Source organism: Tachysurus vachellii, chromosome 15, assembly GCF_030014155.1.
Source record: "Tachysurus vachellii isolate PV-2020 chromosome 15, HZAU_Pvac_v1, whole genome shotgun sequence".
Classification (NCBI taxonomy): Eukaryota; Metazoa; Chordata; class Actinopteri; order Siluriformes; family Bagridae; genus Tachysurus; species Tachysurus vachellii.
Genome location: NC_083474.1, coordinates 23,695,211 through 23,703,000, shown reverse-complemented (window position 1 = coordinate 23,703,000; position 7,790 = coordinate 23,695,211). Strand labels below are relative to the sequence as shown.

The window sequence follows — 7,790 nt, the reverse complement described above, 5'->3', positions numbered from 1 at the left end:
GATGACTCCTGGTGTACTGTTCAAGAAAGTCAATCATTAGGGTGGCTACATTTGCACTCCACCCCGCTTTCAAAGGATTTCATAAAGGCATGAAAATGCAGAGGATTTCCATCAAACACTTGAATTTCCTTTTTTGGCAAAGATGACAAACACTGTTGCTGAATCAGCAAAGATGTAATTTCATTTTTCATTTTCATATGGAGAACGTGGTCAGTAAGTCTTGTATCAGTAGATCTTGAATCAGTGTTGGGACTGTTTCCATGCTGAACATTAATGTTCCCAAGAGCACTCCGAGTTGTTTGACCTGAATTTGGGATACAAATCCATGAATACAGATTGCAAAACCGTGGGTACGAATTGCGAAAGCGTGCTCATGGTTTATGAATTTTTGGGTACGGATTACAAAAACTGAGGGTACGGTTTACAAATCTGAGAGCATGGATTGTTAAGTCGTGCGTATGGTTTATTAGTCCGTGCACATGATTTGTAAAATTTGTAAAGTTGTGAGTTCGATTTATAAACTGAAGGGACGAATTACAAAACCGAGATCACAGATTTGCGGGTCTTGTTTTCTTTTCTCCAAGGGGCGACCAGGCGGGCTCCGTAAACTCGGTACTTTTACACACAGTAGGTTGTGTTTCCACCAGCAAGCAGCACAGAAAGATAGAGCAGTTTGAGTAAAGTTTATTATTTCTGAGGAGACATTGAACATTTTTATATCAACTATAATAAACCCATCCTAATAGTGCATAGAGTTAAATAGTCTGTTTCTACATTCTGCATTCATTACTGTTCCAGTTTCTGCACACAAAATGTCCAGTGTAGCTCAGGGACAAATTAAATCTCACACCTCACTTATAGTTTTTATGAACACTTTTACTAACTTTTTATTTTGGATCACAAAACCTCACAGATGATTTATTACTCCACATACAGAATCCAGCGTATAGAGGCTGAGTGAATGTGGTGTGGACTCTGTGGAGGAGCCTCATGGTGTCAGAGACGCTGTAGAAGGACAGAATTCCTGCACTGTGATCCACATCCACTCCTATTCTGGAGGATGTTGGACCTCGGAGCTCAGTATAAATGTTGTTGTGATAGAAAGAGACAGAGGAAGATAAACACCACAGACACCAGGACTGACTGTTGTGTCCAAACCCACACTCAACACCCCCTCCTTTCCTGCTGATCTCTTTATATGACACTGATATGTCCACATAACCGCTCCACTCCACCTCCCAGTAACAACGTCCACACACACTCTCCTTACACAACACCTGAGGCCAGGAGTCAAATCTCTCTGGATGATCAGAGTATCGCTGTTGTGTCTCACTCCATCTCACCACTCTGTTCTTCTCAGACAGAATGAGTTCAGGATGTGCTGTGTTTAGATCCAGAGACAGATAACAGAAATCTACAGTAATAAATGTCCACATGTTAGATGTTAATCACAGGATTTATAATAAGTGTGTGTGAGACACCTGTCTGTGTTTCTATCCTCCTAATGCAGCTCTATATACATGGATCAGATTTAGATCAACAATACAGACATTTTAACACTGTGTGTGTGTGTGTGTGTGTGTGTTGTGTGCGCGTGCGTTTGTGTGTATGTGTCTGTGTGTGTGTGTGACTCTGTGTGTGTGTGTCTGTGTGTGCATGCGTTAGTGTGTGTGTGTGTGTCTGTGTGTATTTGTGTGTGTGTATGTGTGTGTGTGTGTGTGTGTGTGTGTGTGTGTGTGTGTGTGTAAAACCTACACTGCAGAAAATCTTCTCTGCTCTTTGGTTCTGAAGGTAAAATCATCTGAACTGCTGCAGCTTTGGAGACACAGAGACAAAATGGAGACAAAAAAATGAGGTGCAAACAGTTTAAAGTGTGAATGTGAAAAATTTGCTTCCTCACGTTTATTTCAGATGTCAACAACGTCACCATCTCAATTTATTCATCAGCTAGGATTTTCTCCACAAATGTAAGATTTGTACTTTGTTTGTCTGCTAAATTGATCTTGATGTCATTTACAAGACTGATGCTAATACTGTGTGATTTTCTGCAGTCTTGTTCCTGCTTACTTCTTATTTCTGTTAGATGAATTTTATGGCTCTTTTTACTGTGATACAGAAACAATGTTTGTTTGTTCACCTTGTGGTCTGATTTTGTTGAATTCCTCCTCACAGATTTGTTCGACTCGTTTTTTCAGATCTGAGAGAGATTTCCTCACTCCATCAAATGAGAGATGTTGATTGACAGTGAAGCTGGGTGAGTCGTCACATCCAGGAGAAACACAGAGAGACGGGAAACTCTACAGAGAGGAAACACATCAGAGAGAAGGAGAAAAGTGGACGAGAGGAACGAATGAATCTTTAGATCTCCAGCTCAGGGTTCTTTTTACATTTCCACAATCACTTTCACTCACTCGTTTAGTTGAAGGTGTTGTTTGTACTCGAAAATGACCTTAAACATCTTCCACTGGTATTACACCATATGTTATATGTAGATATATAATATTTTACATCTTACATTAATATTTTTATATTCATTTTAAACTTTAATTGTATGTATTTTTTTATATATATTTAGGGTTCAAGTGCGAAGCTAATTCTAATTCAATAAATTGAATTAGAATTTAAATTTGAATTTGTAGTGTGTGTGCATATATAAATATAAAGTAAATATAAATGTGTCTTAAAGAAGCTGCAACACTTTTAGAAGCAAAACAAAATAGACTTTGAAATCAAAATAAAGTGGCACATGACTGTGTTAATCATCATCATCATCATCATCATGCCGTTGGCTGTTTAAAGTACACTGACTGGTCTGAGCTGTTTCACACATCTTTACAAAACACACTTTGACTTTTAATAAAAATCCACCTTACACTGAATGACGGTCATATAACCAATCAGATCACCTCAATAGAAATTAGATTAGAAATAGAATTTGTAGAAATTAACTTAAAAAAGAATAATAATATCCAGTTCTCACCTGTTTTTTAGTTCTTTCTGCTTTAGCTGAAACTGTATCATGACCTTTGTGTTCTTCCATCGTACACACGTTGGGAGCTTGGAGTTTAGTCTTCTTCAGTTTCTCCACCACTTCAGCCAGCATGTTGTTCCAGCGTAGAACAGGCCTTGGAGTGAAAGTCTCTCTACACTGAGGACAGCTGTAGATGCCCTTCACATCCTCCTGATCCCAGTGATCATTAATACACACCTTACAGAAACTGTGACCACAGGGAGTAGCCACTGGGTCATTCAGGAGATCCAGACACACTGGACATCTGAAGTGATCCTGAGCTACTGAAATACTGGCCTCTGCCATTTTCCTGCACTGAGAGAGTGAGTGGGTTCGTTGGTTAAGGTTTCCTAAGTTTTGTGTTATATTGTAACAGGGAGAGAGAAGCTGCTGCTTTACAGAAAAAAGGAGCTCAGGCTTTTTTTAATCAGAATCAGAATAAGAATCAGGTTTATTGGCAAAGTGTGTTGACACACACAAGGAATTTGGTTCCAGCAGTTTGTGACTCTCAAAAGTACAGACATAAATACTGTAACACTATACTATACAAACTATACAAGAAAACAATGCAGACGATGAGATACAATATAGACAGAATGAGTATAAAATATGAATAAAGAATGAATAAAATATATAAAATATGAATATAGAATATGAACGATCAGTTATGTACATAAAGTGTGGGAGTGTAAATAACAATATTGTGTAATATTATCTTTGTTTGTACAATATACAGCAGCAGTAGTGTGTAATATATACAGGTGATGTGATGACTGACAGTCCTGATAATGCAGTACTTATAGATATGAAGCAGTGAATATAATTATGGTGAGTTGTTAATCAGGGTGATTGTCTGGGGAAAGAAACTGTTCCTGTGTCTGGCAGTTTTAGTAAGCAAAGTTCTGTAGCGCCCGAGAGAAGGGAGGAGCTGAAAAAGGTTGTGTCCAGGGTGTGAAGGGTCAGTGGTGATTTTTACTGCCCGGTTTCTGGTTCTTGTGTCGTACAAGTCCTGGAGAGTGGGCAGGGGGGCCGCCAATTATTTTTTCTGCTGTTTTTACTGTGCGTTGCGGTCTGTTCCTGTCCTGTTTTGTTGCTGCACCAAACCAGATGGTGATGAATTTGCACAGGACAGATTCAATGACTGCAGTGTAGAATTTGGCAGTGTTTGGCAGACCAAACTTCCTTAATTGATGTAGAAAGTACATCTTCTGCTGGGCCTTTTTGATGATGAAGTTTATGTTGCACTCCCATTTCAGGTCTTGGGAAATGGTAGTGCCCAGAAACTTGAAGGCCTCCACAGATGACACCGGGCTGTTGGATATTGTGAGGGGGAGTAGTGTTGAGGGGTCTTTCCTAAAGTCCACTATCATCTCCACAGTTTTGAGGGTGTTTAGCTCCAGACTGTTCAGACTGCATCATAGCCCCAGCCGCTTCACCTCCTGCCGGTATGCAGACTCATCACCATCTTGGATGAGACCGATGAGCGTAGTATCATCAGTAAATGATATAAATGTAAATAATGTCCTTTCTTCACAAGTTTATAGTCAAGTGGAATTGTACAACCAAGTCCTTCTGATGAACTAACGGTCAGCGTTATTTCTGAGGTCATTATTGATGTTCCAAGATGGCGGCGTGGCAGTAGCAGTCAGCGGCCACTCCGGATCCAAAATCAGGTCAAGTCAAGAAGTCAAAAAGCTTTTATTGTTATTTAACTATAAATCTGACACAGTACACAGTGAAATGAGACAACGTTTCTCCAGGACTATGGAGCTACATAGAACAAGGACAGAGTTAAGGACTTAAAGTAAGTTAGTCCTAGACACATAAAGTGCATCTGTATAACCTGGTGTACACAGTGTGAGACAGAAGATGTTACAGGTACCGACTGGCACCACATAAACAGCTTATATACTCTCTCTGGAAACAGGAGAAATAAATGAGACACAAACTCTGCATCCGTTTTTCATCTCGCTCAGGAGAAAGAGAGAGAGGGGATTTATTAGACATTCACAACTTAAATCCTCCTCTGTTACAAACACTCAATGTTCACTATGAAATAAACACAGCTTCAAAATAAAATACCATTTGTCTTTTTTCATCTTTCAGCAAATACTGAGTTATAAGTTTAGTGTGATTAAATAAATCAAAATGACAATAATCACTGTAACCCATCCATCCATCCATCTTCTACCGCTTATCTGGGGCCGGGTCGCGGGGGCAGCAGTCTGAGCAGGGACGCCCAGACTTCCCTCTCCCCAGACACTTCCTCCAGCTCCTCCGGGGGAATACCGAGGCGTTCCCAGGCCAGCCGAGAGACAAAGTCCCTCCAGCATGTCCTAGGTCTTCCCCAGGGCCTCCTCCCGGTTGGACATGCCCGGAACACCTCCCCAGGGAGGCGTCCAGGAGGCATCCGGAACAGATGCCCGAGCCACCTCAGCTGACTCCTCTCGATGTGGAGGAGCAGCGGCTCTACTCTGAGCTCCTCCCGAGTGACCGAGCTCCTCACCCTATCTCTAAGGGAGCGCCCAGCCACCCTGCGGAGGAAACTCATTTCGGCCGCCTGTATCCGGGATCTTGTCCTTTCGGTCATGACCCAAAGCTCATGACCATAGGTGAGGGTAGGAACGTAGATTGACTGGTAAATAGAGAGCTTTGCCTTGCGGCTCAGCTCTTTCTTCACCACAACAGACCGGTATATCGACCGCATCACTGCAGAAGATACACCGATCCGCCTGTCGATCTCCCGCTCCATCCTTCCCTCACTCGTGAACAAAGAACCGGAAAGAACCTTTTCCGGCTGAGAACCATGGCCCCGGACTTGGAGGTGCTGATTCCCATCCCCGCCGCTTCACATTCGGCTGAAAACCGAAACCAAGTCTGACTTACTGCCAGCAATGCGAACCAAACTCCTGCTCCGGTCATATAGGGACCGGACAGCCCTTAGCAGAGGGCCCCGGACCCCATACTCCCAGAGCACCCCCCACAGATCACCACGAGGGACAGAGTCGAATGCCTTCTCCAGATCCACAAAGCACATGTGGACTGGTTGGGCAAACTCCCATGAACCCTCCAGCAACCTGGTGAGGGTATAGAGATGGTCCAGTGTTCCACGACCGGGACGAAACCCGGATTGTTCCTCCTGAATCAGAGGTTCGACTATCGGCCCAACCAGGCTCGATAGGACTCCTTCAGCTTGACGGCATCCCTTCCGGTGTCCACCACCGGGTTCGGGGATTGCCGCCACGACAGGCACCGGAGACCTTACGGCCACAGCTCCGCGTGGCCGCGTCGACAATGGAGGTGGAGAACATGGTCCACTCAGACTCAATGTCTCCAACCTCCCTCGGGATCTGGTTGAAGCTCTGCCGGAGGTGGGAGTTGAAGATCTCTCTGACCGGAGACTCTGCCAAACGTTCCCAGCGGACCCTCACAGTACGTTTGGGTCTGCCAAGTCTGTCCAACTTCCTCCCCGGCCATCGGATCCAACTCACCACCAGGTGGTGATCAGTTGACAGCTCCACCCCTCTCTTTACCTGAGTGTCCAAGACATACGGCCGGAGGTCAGATGAAACAACCACAAAGTCAATCATCGACCTCCGACCTAGGGTGTCCTGATGCCATGTGTACTGATGGACACCCTTATGCTTGAACATGGTGTTCGTTATGGACAAACTGTGACTAGCACAGAAGTCCAATAACAGAACACCACTCGGGTTCAGGTCGGGGGGGCCGTTCCTCCCAATCACGCCCCTCCAGGTGTCACTGTCGCTGCCCACGTGAGCATTGAAGTCCCCCAGTAGAACGACGGAGTCCCCGGTCGGCCCTCCTTGAACCGCCACCTTATTTTGGTGGAGGGGTTTGCCTGCCTGAATGATCCTAGGAGTTATGTTGTCTGGGGATTTTTGCCCCGGTAGGGTCTCCCAAGGCAAACAGGTCCTGGGTGACGGGCCAGACAAAGAGCGGTTCAAAACCCATTTATGAAGAGAAATAAAGCAAGGTCCGTGACGTCGCCCGGTATGGCGCAACTGGGGCCCCACCCTGGAGCCAGGCCCGGGGTTGGGGCTCGCATGCGAGCGCCTGGTGGCCGGGTCTTACCCCATGGTGCCCGGCCGGGCTCAGCCCAAAGGAGCGACGTGGGGCCGATCTCCTGTGGGCCCACCACCTGCAGGAGAAACCGTAAGGGGCTGGTGCAATGTGGATTGGGTGGCAGTTGAAGGCGGGAGCCCCGGCAACCCAATCCCCGGACACGGAATCTGGCTCTAGGGACATGGAATGCCACTGTAACCCTGTAAGTTATTTTTTTTAACTCAAAATAAAACATAGCTTCTGTTATCACTTTGTAACGGCCACTTTAATACTGTAATGGTTTATGTGTTACTGTGCCTTTATGAGAGTTCTGCTGACGTATGCGCTTAGACAGGTGAGTGCGCATGCACCAGGGAGAGCTAGCGCGAAGTTTACAGTTACATTTACAGCATTTGGCAGACGCCCTTATCCAGAGCGACGTACATAAGTGCTTAAATCTCTAACATTGAATACATTAATGCTGGCTCACTAAGTTACATACTTAAGATACCATGAGTTTAAAACATTTGTTCAAAGTTACAGTGAAAAAGTGTCAGAGTTTTTTTTTTTTTTTTTTAAATGCAAAAGATAAGGAAAGAAGTGCTAGTTGACGTGTTTCCTGAATAAGTAGGTCTTCAACCGCCGCTTGAAAATATCCAGTGACTCAGCTGTCCGGACCTCTAGGGGAAGTTCATTCCACCACCTTGGTGCCAGT

General features: G+C 44.6%; 1 long non-coding RNA gene across 1 annotated transcript; it reads right to left on the bottom strand.

Moving 5' to 3' along the window:
- Positions 1-1,338: 1,338 nt before the first annotated feature.
- Positions 1,339-2,299, bottom strand: LOC132858003 (uncharacterized). Its single transcript, XR_009649611.1, has 3 exons — positions 2,138-2,299; positions 1,756-1,815; positions 1,339-1,414 (listed from the first exon to the last, which is right to left on the bottom strand). It is a non-coding gene; the product is annotated as an uncharacterized LOC132858003 (long non-coding RNA).
- Between the last annotated feature and the right edge of the window lie 5,491 nt (positions 2,300-7,790).